The sequence below is a fragment of the Chiloscyllium plagiosum genome, unplaced genomic scaffold (assembly GCF_037043375.1).
Source record: "Chiloscyllium plagiosum isolate Xiang-an unplaced genomic scaffold, Cpla_swu_hap1 HiC_scaffold_180, whole genome shotgun sequence".
Lineage (NCBI taxonomy): Eukaryota > Metazoa > Chordata > Chondrichthyes > Orectolobiformes > Hemiscylliidae > Chiloscyllium > Chiloscyllium plagiosum.
This window is the reverse complement of record NW_028270319.1, coordinates 420362-437028: the sequence shown is the minus strand read 5'-3', so window position 1 is coordinate 437028 and position 16667 is coordinate 420362. Positions and strand designations below refer to the sequence as shown.

Genomic DNA, 16667 nt, shown 5'->3' with positions numbered 1-16667 from the left:
TGATGGAGAGGGGGAAATGATCCCAGGACTAACAGATAAGAACGAAGCTCAGCAGTCCTGTCACATTCAGTCATCAATGTCCAAGGACGATTAAACAACTTACTCGAGGAGAGGACTCTACAAATATCCCCATCGTAAATAACGGAACGGCCGTGTACATCAGCGTAGAAGACAAGGATGTAATGTCTGCACCATCCACAGCAAGAAGAGTTGAGTCGATAATCCACCTCATCCTCCTCATGATGCTCACAGAATCACAGATGCCAGTCTTCAACCGATTCGATTTGCTGCACATGACATGTAGAAACAGTTGAACACAGTAGCTAAACAAAGGCAATAGGCCCTGACCCCGTTCCTGCAATAGGATTGAAGACTTGTGCTGCACAACAAGCCGTGTCCTTCGGGAAGCTGTTTCATTCGAGCTCCAAATCTGACATCTGCCTGGCCACGTGGAAAATTACTCAACTATATCCAGTCTCATAACAAGAGAATGACTACAGTCTGACCATTTACCACGCCCTCAGTCCCGTCGCGATAGTCACATTGGTGGGAGTTCTTTTTGACAGAGCTGCCCAGTAGCATAGAAATAGCCTGCTCAGTGTGATTTCTGACAGGTCCCCATGAGGAAATGGTGCTGTTGTGGAATTGTCACTGGATTACAAATCCAGAGCAGGATAATGCTCTGGCAGCTGGTGGAAATTAATAACAATTAATAAAGTATGGAGATATAAAATCTGGCGTCAGTAACAATGTCGATTGTAAACGCCAATTTCCTTCCCCACTGTACTTTCAAGAAGTGAATATCCTGTGCTTTCCTCGTCTGGCCTAAAAGTGACTGCAGACACACAGACATGTGAGAAACTCTTCAATGGTCTCTGAATCGGCCAAGCAAGACACTCAATTGTATCAAACCCCTCCGGGTCTTAAAGGATAAAACCGGACAGAACACCCAGCACCAGCCTCGGCATTGGAAAAGGGAATTGGAAACACAGTCCTGTCATCCTGCAGAGATCTCCTTCCTAACATCTGAGAGCTTGTGACAACAGTTATAGAGCTGCCCCACAGACTGCACAGAAACATCAGGAAAGGAGGAGGTCTTTAGACACATTGAGCTTTCTCCATTCTAGTTCATGGTGAAAATTTTCTCAATAGTTTTCCCCACACAGTGTTCATAACCCTTCGTATGTTTAAACATCGGGACATATAAAATAAGAATTACTCCCGTCCATCAATTTTGCTCCTCCATTCAATATACAGGTAGTTCTCCAATAATGTGGGTTTATTAAAAACGATTTGGCTGCAACACGATTATGAATTGTGCACCTTTCTTTATAAAGCGAGCTCCTGTTCACTGGGACGTGATTCCATTCCCGGCCCCAGCTGAACAGCAAAACCCAGCCTCAGGATCCTCTGTCTGCCAAATGCACCCTCAATGTGTTCAGCTAAACCAGGAATGTAATCCGCTCTGCAAGCCTTGAAACTGCGACTGAAACTGGAAATTGTTATCGAGTTTTGAGAAGATTTGTGGCACAGGTTGAAGTTCTCCATGTATGAACCTTCCAGCGAGCAAACCTCCATCCAGAACTGGGAATTGTAGTCGACATTGAGAAGAAACTTTATTTCAAACCAGGGGAAGAATCTTGGGGAGAAACCTTGGGATGGCAGAGAGGCTCAGTGGTTATCACCAGGGACCCGGGTTCAATTTCCGCATTGGGTGACTGTCTGTGTGCAGTTTGCACCTTCTCCCTGTGTCTGCGTGGGTTTCCTCCGGGTGCTCCAGTTTCCTCCCACAAAGATGTGCTGGTCAGGTGAATTGGTCATGCTAAATTGGCCATAGTGCTAGGTGTGTTAGTCACGAGTGAATATAGGGTCGAAGAATGAGTCTGTGCGGGTTACTCTTCGGAGGGTGATGTGGACTTGTTGGGCCGAAGGGCCTGTTTACATACTATCGGGAATCTACTCTAACTGTAAACCCGCAGCAGCGTCATGTGGTCAGTCAGCTCGCGTGCTTTCAGGTGAAGCCCTTGTTGAAAGGTACAGTGCTGTAGCCGGTAACTGTAGTGTGAAAGTGGTATATTTACAGCACTATTAAATTACAATATATGGTTTAAAAATTTACGTAGACTGTGCTGTTGTTTGTGTTACGTTGACTATCATTTTTGTTTTGATTTTTCCTGACATTATTGGGCGTTCGCCCCATACACGCTTTTCCTCATAGCCCCCATTATTTATATTGCACCACTTTCTATATTTCGGTGTTACACAAGAACACAGCTGCCGAGCTATCAGAGAACAACCTGCAATGATCGCTAGTCCTCTATCACCACACCATTCTCCTGCTCTCTTCCCATCCCTTCCCTGTCTAAAAATCATTATTTATATTCAGTGCCTTGTTTTCCACAGCCTGATCTGGGAGAGAATTCCCCAGGTTCAGCAGTCTCTGAGTGCAGACATCTATTCTCATCTCAATGCAGAGTGACCTGCCTGTACCTAATACTGTGTGCCTTTGTTTTAGACGCCCCAGACTGGGAAATCATCATCCCTGCTTCCATATTTTCTCCTCCTGTCAGAGTTTTATATATTTCACTCGTTTTCCTAAAGCTCATGGAATACAGGCCCAGTAACCCCAAACTCTGCTCCCACAACAAGCCTGTCATACCAGAAATTGAACTTGTCATCCTTCACCACTCCCCCTCAATGTCAGTTTGTCCTTTATCAGGTAAGGACATTAAAACTGCACATAATACTGCACAATGTTTGAGATGGGGCCTCACCAAGGCTCTGTGCAGCTGCAGTAAGACGCCCTTAGTCCTGTACTCAAGTCCCCCTGAAATGATGGTCAACGCACCACTTATCTTCTTAACTGCTTTCACCGTCCATAATCAAACAATCACAGAAGCATATAATCTGGACTGTCAGAAAAGCAATACGAACTACATTAGTCCCTCTTTTCCATGAGATCTGTAGCCATAAATGTTATGATACTTCAAGTACATTTTAACGGTTTTTGAGGTTACTCATCACAACTATCCTCTCAGGAAGTTTAATACTGACCCAACACCCTCTGGGTAAAAAACAATCCTCATATCTTCTCTAAACCTCAAACCCTTCACTTTAAAAGTGTGCTCCCTTGTTGTTGTCCCTTTTTACAAAATGGAACAGTTGCTGTCTATCCACCCTGTCCATGCCTCTTGGAATCCCATCCTTCTGAATCACGTCCCCCTCAGCCTTCTCTGTTCCAAGGTAAACAACCCGATCCTATCAAGCCTCTCTCCGTAGCAAATCTGCTCCATCCCAGGGAACATCCTGGTGAATCTCCTCTGCAACCTCTCCACTGCAATCGCATTCTTCCATAATGTGACTCCCAGAACTCCACACAGTATTCCATCTGTGGCTGAATTAAAAATTTTGCATAACTCTTACAATCTATGTCTCGATGAATAAAGGCTATGCCGACAGGCGCATGTGACTTCTAAACTTACCGATTACTCTGCCTAGTGACATTTAGGAATGTGTCGAGAGACACCCTCGGAGCTTCCTAGTGTGCTGTCATTCATTGAGTCCTCCCCTGTCTGATTTCTTCTTCCAAGGTGCATCACCTCATATTTATCAGGTTTACATTCCATCTGCAATTGCTCTGCACATCTGATCATTCCGTCTGTATCTTCCTGTAACATAAAACCTTTCTCCTCACTGACAACCACCTGGACAATATTTGTGCTAAACGCAAACTTACTTAACACACTCTCCCCATCCCCTCCTCCACATTCACATCTAAATCATTTCTGACCAACACAAATAATAAGGGACACAGCACTGAACCATGTGGTACGCCAGGGGAGACTGGTCTCCAGTCACACAAACAATTTTCTACTCTCTGTCTCCTGAGAGTACAATGAACAACATTGTAAGTTGTTCATTAGTTTCCCATGCGGGGCTTTGACAAAGGTCTTGCTGAAAAACCATATAAATCACCTCTTCAAAAAAAAAATCAATAAAATTCGTTCGGTACGACTTCCCTCTGATATCTTCATGCTGGTGATCCTGATCAAACAATGCCTCTCTAAATGAAGATCAATTTTCTCAATCTCTATTTTCCCCAGTGGTTTCCTTGACAATGATCTGATACTCACTGATCTACAGTTCCCTGGTCTACCTCCACCCGCACTCCTGTAAAGGCTCTAGTCCTCGAAGCACCTCCCATGTGACAGGGTCCTACATAAACATTTGAGTCAGTGCCTTTCCTCCCTTGCCTCCAACAGCAGCCTGTGAAACAACTCATCCAGACCTGGGGACTTGTCCAATTTTATACCAGCCAAAACCATCAATCCCTGCTCGCATCTTATATCAATCTGTTTAAGAACTTCCCAGTCTATCTTCTTGAACTATGTATCTGCCTCCTGATTCTCCCAAGTTAAACAGATGGGAAGCTCTCATGTCACAATCCATCAATGTTTTCCAGCTTCGCACACAGATTGCCCTCTTGTTTTCTAATGGGCCCTGATTGTTCCCTGGTTATTCTGTTCTGCTTGATGTTCTTGTGGAATATTTTGAAATCCTCGCTAATCTTGCTCACACTTTTCAATGCCCCTATGTTCGTCACTCCCCTCTGAGTGATATTTTGAAAGTTTCATTTCGATCACCTCTCATTCTCTGAAACTCTACAGCATACAGGCGGAGTTCCCTCATTGGACAATATTGCCATCCGAGGGAGTAATCTGGAAAACGTCCACTCAGTATATGAGATCAGTATGATTTACTTGGATCAGGAAATCAAAGCTGTACTCAATACTCCAGGTACAGACTAACCAACATTATGTGTCACTGGTGCAGAACATTTTTACTCCTTGTCGGTGCAAATTAGTTCAGAAGCTGGAATCTGTACTGAAACCAAGACATGGAGATCATAGTGAATCAGATATCATCCATGGAGAGAGAGCACAGAGCCTTTCATCGTCTATATTCTGATTCCCTTCAAACAAAGGGAAACTTAACTTTTACCTTCCCCCATTTGCGTATGTTCCTCCCAATACAATTTTCTTTATTGTTTTACGGATAACTTACTATATGAATTCTTTAACAATCCTCCTGATATCCAACTAGACCACTTCTACTGATTGTCCATTGTTTATGTCGACAAGAGACATCTTCAAGCAAAAATTTGGTAAATGTTGCCTTCCCTTTCAGAAATCTAGCATCATTCTCTAGACTATGCTATAACTTTCCAAGTGTCCAATATCACATTCTTTATAATAAATTCCGACAGATTCCCCATTGTGAACAATAAGTTAACTGGTCTGTAGTTCACCATTCCCCCTCTTCTTCACTTTGTAAATCCTTACAATGCATTTATAACGTTCCAAATTGAATATGGAAAAATAGAATGATTCCCAATGCAATTATTATCTCTATTTCTGTTTTCTCTGAAATTCTGGTATGAAGTACATTTGGTCCTTCAGACTTATCAATACAGTTATGTTTTCAAATGCTATCTCGTCACTGATTTTAGTCTTTAGTTACACAAGTCCCATGGTCACTTGGTATTTCTGGGAGATATTCTGGACCCTCCTCCGTGAAGACAGATATAAAATAACTGTTTAGTTTCCCTATCATTTTTCTGTTCTAGCAATAAATTATCCTGTCCACACATTCACTGTTCCACATTTGACCTTGTTTTTATTTTCCTTTTAAATGTTCATAGAGGTTTTTCGACAGTCCTTTTGTTTCTGGTTAGTTTGTATTGCTGTTCTCTTTATACTTTACTTATCAGTTTATCTGTCCTCTTTGGTTGCGTCCAAAGGTTCAATGAATGCACAATATATGACCCCTTTCTAAGGCACTTTCTTCGATCTCATGTAATTTTTAACTTCTTTTGTTCACCATCGTTGAGTTTGCCTTTTGTGAATTATGCCTTGGAGGGATATATGTATATTACAGACCTTACAGTGCTTCTGTAAATAACAGATATTGCCTGTCTTTCATTAAGTCATTTTAACGTACTTTCCAAATTCACTAAAGCCAACTTTACTCTTGTATCTTAATGGCTTGCACGACTTAGGTATATATCCATAATATAAGAAAAAGAACTGCTTGCATTCAGACGTCATGTAAAATTCAATATTTTAAGATCACTATTCACCAAAGATCCTCAAGAGCAAAGTATTCGATTTGCTCTTCTGATCACACAACACCAATTCCAAAATTTCCTGATCAACAGCCCGGTGCTCAACATACTACTAAAGCAACCCGGCTCATACACACTCAACATTAACATTCACTTGGGTAAAGAGTGGTTAGATGTAAATTGAAACTGTCCATTATTACTGCAGTACCCACAAACTTGTATGTCTAATTTCTTGTTTTATAACATAGCCAACATTTGCATTGCAGCTTTCAATTTGATACGTAACTCACATGAATGTTTGCTTCTCCTTGCTGTTTCTAAGATCACCTCAACAGATTCTGTGAAATCTGAGTGACGTGGGCTCTGGCGAGGTTAATGGTAGATTCAGGCGAGATGTTTGGAGAGGCATATCTCAACACGGATATTATCTCACCACCTCTTACCCGTTCTTCCCAAGCGGCATTGTAAGATTTTCTCCAGATTTCCTGTTATACTGGTGTAGTAGAGAAGGGCAATGAACTTTCAGCAATGCTGTGTATTCCCCAGAGAGTTGAGACTGCTCTAACCTGGGTGGGAATCTTATAGCAGGCTGGTAAAGTGCTACTGCTGCTGTACAGGATCTTCGTGAGATCAAATCTGGAGTCGTGTGTACAGATGTAATCTCCTCACTGAGGAAAAGATATTGTACATAACTCAAAGATTGTTCCCTCAACTGAATTCTGCAATAAAGGTGTTAATCATCGAATCTCTCCAAAGTGGAAACAGACCACTTGACCCATCGACAACACACTGATACTCCGAAGATCATCCCATCCAATCCCCACCACCCACCCCACCCAATATTTATAACCTGGCATTTTCCATGACTGATGCGCCTAGCTTCCACATCCCCGGATATTATGGGTAATTTAGCTTGGCCAATCCACCTAACCTGCATATCTTGGGACTGTGGGAGGAAACTGGAGACTGAAATTGAACTAGGATCGCTGGTGTAGTGAGACAGGAGTTCTAACCACTGAGCTATCCAGTGTGGGCAACATCATTTGCCTGCATATTTCAGACCTTGAAAAGTGGCATTTGAGCAGGGAGATTCCAGAAGTCCCCAAAACTGTGATTGAACGACAGGAGGAGAACATTGAGATCATGAACGGCTTGGTCAGGAACAGAAGCAGGACATGCAAGTCCATGAGACTATAATGTATGAACACCAGGAGGACATTTCGCCCAGCGAGTGTGTAAAGAAGGAACAGATTGAGTCCAATCAGCCACACATGCCTCTTATACAGCAATTGGAACAGATCTTTTCCAGCCTTGTGCCTGTTACACAGGAATTGTGAAACGGAACACAATGGTTATAGAAAGGGTAGAACTTCGAATAACCAGCTTCACTCGGGAATGATAAGTGGTGAGAAAATTATTCGGATTGAAGACAAATTGTTAGGATGCGTTATGACAGAATTAATAACAGGAGATTTCCAAAGTCAAGCCACAATCCAGCACAATCAACATAGTTATATGAAGGATAAATCATGATTGAATCATTTGACTAACTTTCTTTTAAAAAAAAACGTAACAAGCAAGGTAGATAATGGGGTTTCTATAGATGTATTATATCTGGACTTCCAGACATCAGTGCGTAACGTGTCACAAAAGATTATTATGCAAGACAAAAACATTTGGGATTAGGAACAATTTACTTGCTAGGGGAGAGGATTAGCTAACCAGTAAAAGTCATGATATGGAGCCGTTTGATTTGGACTGCGTTGGACAATGTCAAAAATGAAATGAAACCCATTAGAGTCCAATGGGTTTATTTTAAACACAAGGTTTCATTGTGCTGCTCCTTCATCAGGTGTAAGCGACAGGAAGACCTTAAACACAGAAGATATAAGGAAAAGATCAAAGGGTTGTACAACTCATGCACATGAATTGTACACACACCTAAGATGGCTCTTAAATACTTAATCAGTTAGAATGGAGGTGCGAGTTTGATTGGTTAATATGAAAATTGCCAAATTTATTTCAAGTCACTGCCTGGAGATACCTTCATGTATTATCGATGTAAATGAAGTAACACGTGCGATCAGACAATGTATTCTAAGCTTGACGCCTTGTATGGACTCTGTCTGTGTCTTGACCTGTAGTTAGACTGGTTTTATTTACAAAGTACGATTTATAAAATAACACATTGACTGAATGTCTACAAATTGTATGTTTTGGAACAAAATAAAATGTATCTGCAAATACAAATGGGAAAATGTAAATTCAACCCACAGATTTATATATGCATTCGTGTGTGTGCGTGTGCATATGTGTGAGAGAGGGGTGTGTATGTGTGAAGGGGAGACAGAGACATTGTCTGTATGTCAGAGACAGTGAGGTGGAGTGTGGGTGTGAGTGCGGGAGGGAGAGAGAGTGGTTGTGTGTGCATGTGTGTGTGACAGAGTGCAGTACGTGTGTGAAATGTGAGAGAGGGTGAGTGTGAGTGTGTGTGAGGGGTAGAAAGGGAGAATGTGCATCAATGTATGTAACAGGGAGAGTGAGAGGGTGTGCTTGTCCGGCTAAGACACAAGCAGATATGGCTGATCCCTTTCCCCACACACACTCACTCCATGATTTTCAGAGCTTCTCCTCTCTGCAGCCTCTGCTCCATTTGTTGTTCATGTTACAGACCCAGATGCTGTTACTACAGTCCCATGCTACGTCCCGAGCTGGGACACCAAATCCTCCGGTCTCCTGGAATGTCTGAAGCAGCTTACAGCACAACTTCTAGCAAACAATCCCCAGTACCTCCACTAAGAGGAGGCAGTCAGAGTCCCCTCAGCTACAGGTTAGATGCCTTGTCCTTTACAATTATACTCAAGGACCTTCCTTGCATTACTGACCGCATGATCAACTGAGAGGGACAAATAGAGGCATTCCATGGGAAGGCGCATACCAAGATTCAAACACGTGAATCAAAGCTCCTGGAACACCCTTGTCCATGGAGTATCACATGGGACACATGGAGAAGTGAACAACAGCCTGACACACACTATTTCAATGTTTCTGAGCTTCACCATGCCATCACTCGATACACGAGGGAGTCAAAATCCAATGCCAGGGAAAGACGCAAAAAAAAAACAAATAATTAATTAACTGATAACTTGGTGAAAATATGGATAAGGAGATTGGGGGACTGTATTAACTGGATAAGTGAGACAACGATGGGCCCAATCACAAGAATGCAAACATTGAATAAATACATCTCTAGATCAGCTGAATTGGTCAATTGCCTCAAATTCTAAATCTGCTTCACAGAACCAGCCCAGACACCTTAAATTGGGGTAAGGTAACGGCCAAGATGGAGAGCTGTGCAGGCCGTGCTAGTGGATTACTCCATAAACCGGACTATCTGCACAGCATGGGGAGCATTGCAAACCTTTGTCAGGATATTGCAACCTCTTCCACCACTCTCTGTCTGGACCTTTGAGTCAATTTTGTATCCAAATGGCTAGTTTTCCATGTATTTCATATGAACCAACCTTGCTAAACAGATGACCATGCACAATGTTGTTCAACACCTTACTGATGTCCATATCGCCAATGTGCACCTCTCTACCTCAATTAATCTTTTTAGTCATTTCTTCAAAAAAATCTCAGTCAAGTCATTGAGACACAACATTGCTTCCACAAAGCCATGTTGACTATCCCTAATCCGTCGTTACCTTTCAAAGTGCGTGAAAATACTATGCCTCATAATTCCCTCCAACAACTTACCCACCACTAACGTCATACTCACTGCTTTTCCTTATTACCTTTCTTAAATTGCTTAAGTTATGGCACCACGTTAGCCAACCTCCAGTCTTCCGGCACATTACCAGTGGCTATTGATGATAGCACGAGGCCTAGCAATCACTTTCCTTGCTTCTCACAGAGATCTAGCGTACATCTAATAAAAGTCAGGACATTTTCCTTCCTTTGCATATTTTGAGACCTCCAGCAGCTCCTCTGTGATGCAGACACTTTCCAAGATGTCATTACTTATTTCCTAAATTATTTAGCTTCCACATCCTCCTCCACAGTAAATACTGGTACAAAATATTCGTTCAGTATATCCCCCATTTCCTGTGGTTCTGCATATGGGCCGCCTTGCTGATGTTGAAGGATGTCCTATTCTTTCCACAGTTACTGTTTTGTCCTTGACGTATTTGAAGAAGCCAAAGCTATCACATGTCCCCTGCTTTACGCTCGCAATTTCCCTCTCAAGTATACTATTGTTGCCTTCAGTCTCTTCTATTGATTCACTTTAAATCAGGAATTAAGAGGCAAATGCTGACCATTCCAATTGTCGAAAAAATCCATCTGGTTCACTGATACCCTTTAAGGAAGCAAACTGCCATGCTTAACTGGTGTGGCCTACATGTGACTCCAGACCCACAGCAATGTGGTTGACTGTTAACTGCTCTCTAGGCAGTTAGGGATGGGTAATGGATGTTTGCCTAGCCAGGAACGCCCTCATCCCGTGAATGCATTAAGAAAAATCCCTCAATTCCTGCTGTCTATACCTCACATATTCTTCCCTCTTATCCGTGACCAGAACCTCAATTTCTCCAATCCTCCAGCATTCCTTACACGTAACAGCCTTACCCTTCAACCTAAGAGGGACATACTGTCTCTTTACTCCTGACATCACATTTTTGAAGGCTTCTCACTTCACAACTGACCCATTTGTCTGCGAATATATATCCCAACCGACTTTGACATTTTCATTGAGTAGGACAGAGGGCTTGTCTGCATGAGGCTGAGCTAAATGATGCTATCCTATCAAACTCACCTCATTAACTACCCACCCCACCCCATGGAGTCCCTCCTATTCAATGCCAACCCGATTCTCCCATTCATCATGGCTGGAGGTTCTCACCATCGCCCTGATGCCCCCGATACTCCACGACCCCTGGCATTGAAGCCATCTTTAAAAGGTCAATGGGCACATGGTTGTGCTTTCTCAAGTTGGAGCTGCCCTCCATAGTTTATCCTGAACATGGCAGATAAGTGGAAATTATACCACAGTTTGTCGACTGGGGCCCGCAGATTCTGGTGGATTGGCTAGTACAGAGACGGAAATTCTCTCCCCAAAATGGGGGCCACACCACCAGACCCACCAATCATGGTCTGAACTCAGAGCAGTATCTGCGGTCTGAAAAAATATCCAGCAATACAGGACAACAATCAATGTCCTTCCCCACTCTGTCAGGATAAGATCACCGTATTTTCTCTACTCCCCCACAGTCACTGTATATCTGTTATAACACCTACCCCGGAACAGGACTTATGCCCCACCACTCTCACTGCTGCATGCAGCACCTTCCCTTTCTCTCTTTTCCCCACTACTGTATCTCCTTCACTCGTAGCACTGCATGGATACAACACTCTTGAACAACTCTCTTTGTACAAGTCACCAACTCACCCACCCAACCACCCCACCCCACACCCCCCCCCCCCCCCCCACCTTCACCAGCACGAACAGTAGTGTCATCCACTCCCACCCTCACTGAATCCTTCCCCGTCTCCTATTCCAGAAGAAACAGCTCGGAATAGGATAGAAAGTGCGAAGTCGGGTAGTGGAGTGGTCGATATCCACCTCCCCCCACCCCCTGTATTTGTGTGTCTGTATTTCTCTCTGTGAGTGTCTGCGTGTGGTTGCAGGTCTGGCAGTCTCTGTGGTGCTTAAAATGGCATAATCTCTCTCTTATCTGGCCACCACACCCTACTGCAGTGATGGTGACAGAGGGTGATAACCTTCGATGATTCCGTCTGAGTGGGAGAGAAGGCAGCAGCTCACAGCACCATCCAAACTGACAGCACCGTCAGCACACGCACCTTCCCGCCCGCTACACCCCGCGCCCCACCACACACACACAATGCTGGTAGATGGAGAGCTGCAAATATACTTGGGCTCGTCAGAATGGAAATGCTCACCTCCGAGTGAACCACTTTGTCAGGAGATGACATGAATTGATTTCTGATTCTATGACTTGCAATGCTTAAAAATTACGTGGAAAAATATTGAAAATTCCCAAAAAAGGCCTAGTAGTGTTGATAATGACGCAGGGACAATATCGCTTAGTATCAGACAAAACTGCTCTGTGTTTCCAAAGATATTATTTGAAAAAATCAAACGAACGTGTAATTTGAGAGATTCACAGCAAAGGATTTGCTATCTCCTCAGAGCCAAAAACTGTGACACTGATGCAGTGGCGTGGCGAGGCCAGCAGAGGGTAGTATTGGATGAATCCAATCATAAAACTGAGTGGTTCGCACTCCCTCTATAAAGATTAGAGATGTTGGCCTTACAAACCTTCCGAACATTCCGTGGAAGAATAAAGGGAGTGATAGATAATTTTCGTCTCCATGTAGACGATGTTCATGAACTGGATAGATAAAATTTATCTTATTGGAGTTTATAGATAGAGAAGTCATATTTAAAAAGCAGAGTTCATAGTGTAACTGTAAAATCTTTAGGTCACCCTCAGTGGGAGCATTGTGTGTAATCCTTATCCTCATTCTCCACCAAAATCATGTAAAGAAGTTAGAAAGGGCACAGACGCTATTCCCTGGATAGCAAGATATTAGAATGCCAAGTGGCGTTGTTTACTGAGACATAAAAATATCAGAAAGGATACAAAAGGTTTAATCGGGATGGTAGAAAGAATGAATGAGTTTACTCACGAGATTTGGGAATACTGGAGCAGAAACACACACGTTTTTATGTAAACAAATGAGATTTTCATATAACGCGAGGTTTGAATGACTAAGTCAGGGAAATGCGCTCTTTCGAGTGGAACAATAACTTTAGTTAGAGCTTCAAAACCATTAGTGAATGATTAATTAAGGTTTGGATGAGAGTTTCTTCCACTCAATAGAGTTATTTAAATCGTGAATGACTTTCAAGAAATAAAGCGTAGAAGCTGATTTCATAGTGTTTTAAAAGATACACGAGCAAACATACAAGGAGGGAATTTACCATTGAGAGAAAGTCAGTGTGGTTGCGTAACAATTTCGAATTTGGTTGAGTTCGGAAACAAAGACATTTCATGAACACGTACAACTGAATAAGATTGAATATAAAATGTTCATGGATTGGTAAGGTGTGACGTATTATTCAAGGTGAAACTCTGCAAATGGAGCTGATGTCTTAAAATAACTGCAGAGAGAAGTTATATCCTAATGAGTAGGAATTGAATCGTCACTAGCAGACACAACACCTACTTTAAAGATTTGACCACATTCACATGATGTTATGTATATTTCATACATTCTTAACTCCACCCAAGAAATCCACCAAGAAGACTCTGTCCTTTTGTGTTGTTAACCCTCTGTACTTCTCTGCACCACGCCATTGAAGATAAATTATGCTCAGACCAAAATTCAATTCAATACAATATTCAAACAGTCCTATGTTATTTCTTTTTTTTATTATTGCAACAACCTTTGTGAGTTTGCAACAAACTGTGTAACATGAAACCAGTTCAACATCTATTTTCCCGGAATTTAACGCAGTGCACATGGGAAACGCTATCCATCTGCTGAAAAATCACCTTCGGCTCTTTCTCCATACATGTCTCTTCACGTTTTACATACTTGCACTATGTTTGTTGATCAAGGAGTCATTATCCAGAAAAGGTCGTTTCTCAATCCACAAACACGGGTATCTTCCCATAAACTTGGCTTTGCTCAATAGCAAATTTTATCCGTACCCCTCAACACGACGACAAATTGAAGCTTCTCCATGTGATGCTCAAACGTAAAACTTCGGCACAGCACAGCCCACTATACTGGCACAGAGATACGGTGCACTGGTCACCTGTAGCACAAGAGCAACACATTAATGCTTACCTCCACATTCCTGGTTTTATCTTAACGTTTGGGAAACCGAATTTCTCTGATTCCATGGCTAGTAACGGGGATTATAGGATCATCTTCACCAGTGGTTCTGACCCCGAGTGAGGAAAGTGGTGAGCTACTCATTGCAAAGATGGGTAGATTGTTGAAATATACAATTTCGACATTTGCCATCAAATTCCTAAGTGTAAACCCCCTCTGAATTCTTCCACCGCAGTCCGCTGTTTGGGAAGTGTTCCTGTTGTGGGAAATGCACTTCCCCGTGTGTCATCTGCTGCTCCTAGCATGCGCTCTGGCACTGCACTCATTTTCCTTCTGACACTTGCTCACTGTGTTGCTGTGATCATACAATGACTTGGTGTCGCACGGCTCAGGAAAATGATGCAGATCAAGGTTTTTGCATTGTTGAATTCAATTGTCAGTTTAGCCTTATTTAGGATTTTGAAATTGTCTGTTCTGTACACAGGTGCGTGTCAAACATATCTGAGTGGAAGAAAGGTGTTCCGAATAATGACATTGAGCACTATGCACTCTCCTCCAGTCTGGCAAACAATTCCTCACAAAGGCAATTTAATAGACAATACACAATAGGTGCAGGAGTAGGCAATTCTGCCCTTCGAGCCAGCACCACCATTCATTATGATCATGGCTGATCATCCTCAATCAGTATCCTGTTCCTGCCTTATCCACATAACCCTTTATTACACTATCCTTAAGAGCTCTATCCAACTATTTCTTGAATGAACACCTCCTGTTGTCTCGGGTTCTTCATTCCATTGACTTCAAATCTTCACAGAATTCAACAGACCTTGTTACATAGTCATTTCTTCATTTTTGTTCAGATCCCTGTGAGCAGAGTGTCACAGTGGGAATGCGCTTGCCCCACAACCCAGAGGTCAGACCATAGTCTAGGAACCGTACTGTGCTATTTATCATTTCACCAAAACAAGGGAGAAATATCTGCTGCTCTGCATAATTTATGCAATTCACTTACTCATAATGTTATAGGCACTTAGGCATATGTGGCGAGCTGGCCGAGAGGTTAAGGCGATGGACTGCTAATCTATTGTGCTCTGCAGGCGTGGGTTCGAGTCCCACTCTCGTCGGTGTTATCAGTGGTTTTCAATGTTGCTGTTTTTGGATGATCTCAGCTGTCTTACTGAAATTGGAACTGCAATGTCAGTTTGTATGCATCGACGCTATTATAAAATCTCAAAGAATAATTTGGTCCTGTTGCCTAAACTGCATTGAAATGTATATTGCATTGGGATATTGAAAAGGAACGCGACTTTCTTTTTCAAGTCAAGCTGCTGTGACCTTTTATCATATGAAAGAGATCCAGGAAAACCAAATAACAAGAGATGTGAGGGGCATGTGTATGTAGTGGGATTCTTAATGAATGTTTTGTCAAATGAAATCTGGAGCAGGTTGAGTAGAAGTGATTCATCTTGGTGAGAAGAGCACAAAATAATGGAGATATTTCAAAAGGAGCAGGGCCTGGGTGTAGGGGCACCGAGAACTAGCTGTAAATGCACAGTAGAGAATTGCCGATGTGGGTGCTGTGCATGGGCACGGAAAGACTTACAAATTGGTCTCGCCCTCACCCCTTGCTCTCGCCATTGAGGAATGCTGGACATAAGGCCCAAACGCAAGATGTGGGAAGCGAGCTCCCTCTCGTTGTGCACACACTGGATGCATCACATTGAACTATGAACAACTGAAGAAGTCAGCATATTAACTTTAGGGACTGAACCTAAACTGTGCATCAATAACCTCAGATTCATGCAGCATAAACATTAAAAATGATTTAAAGTGTCTTTATGCGCATGTCATTAACAGACGTTTCGTCATAATACCCGTGTGGTTGAAAGAATAAGGCACCACATTTCAGATGGATGACAACGTAATCAATTTTGTTTTGAAACTGAGATCTATTTGATCATTTTACACAGTGAACAAGTTTATTTTAAATAATGCAAACCACATTCCCTTACCTGGAGTAAAAGCGTGATTTCATTACAAACATTGTCCTTGCTAAATCGCAATTACTCAACATGAAAAATAGGATGTAATTTTTATTTAGAATACATCAATTAGCACCATTATCTAACTTCGGATTGACTGCAATATGCACATGCTAAATAAGGTTTAAGAAAGAATGACTTTTGGAAATAATGATTCGGTGGTGACTAAAATTAATATTAAGTTCTCATAATGTGGATATTCCACCAATAGCTCCATGGTGGAAATGCTCAGTGGGCAGTATTTCTATGATGGTATAGAGGTGTGTGATCTGCCAGGGATGGGAGCTTCCACTTCATCTGGAGCAGCGTCTGTTGACATGGACCAGGGAGCATTGTGACATCAGTCTGGGAGTTCCAACCACACCTGGAGCAGCTTTTATTGACATTGAGCAGCAGGGAGCATTGGAACATTAGATTGAGATCCAGCCTCACCTGGAGCAGCCTCTATTGACATGAAGCAGCAGGGAGCATTGGAACATCAGACTGCGAGATCTAACCTCATTTGGAGCAGCTTCAGTTGACATGGAGCATTGAGCTTTGCGAGATCCGTCTGGGAGCTCCACTCTCACATGGAGCAGCCTTTAATGACATGTAGCAGCAGAAAGCATTGGGACATCAGAGTGATAGATCCAACC

At 42.5% G+C, this 16667-nt stretch overlaps 1 non-coding gene across 1 annotated transcript; it reads left to right on the top strand.

Moving 5' to 3' along the window:
• Positions 1-15032: 15032 nt before the first annotated feature.
• Positions 15033-15114, top strand: trnas-gcu (transfer RNA serine (anticodon GCU)). The gene has a single exon. It is a non-coding gene; the product is annotated as a tRNA-Ser (tRNA).
• The last annotated feature ends 1553 nt before the right edge of the window (positions 15115-16667 follow it).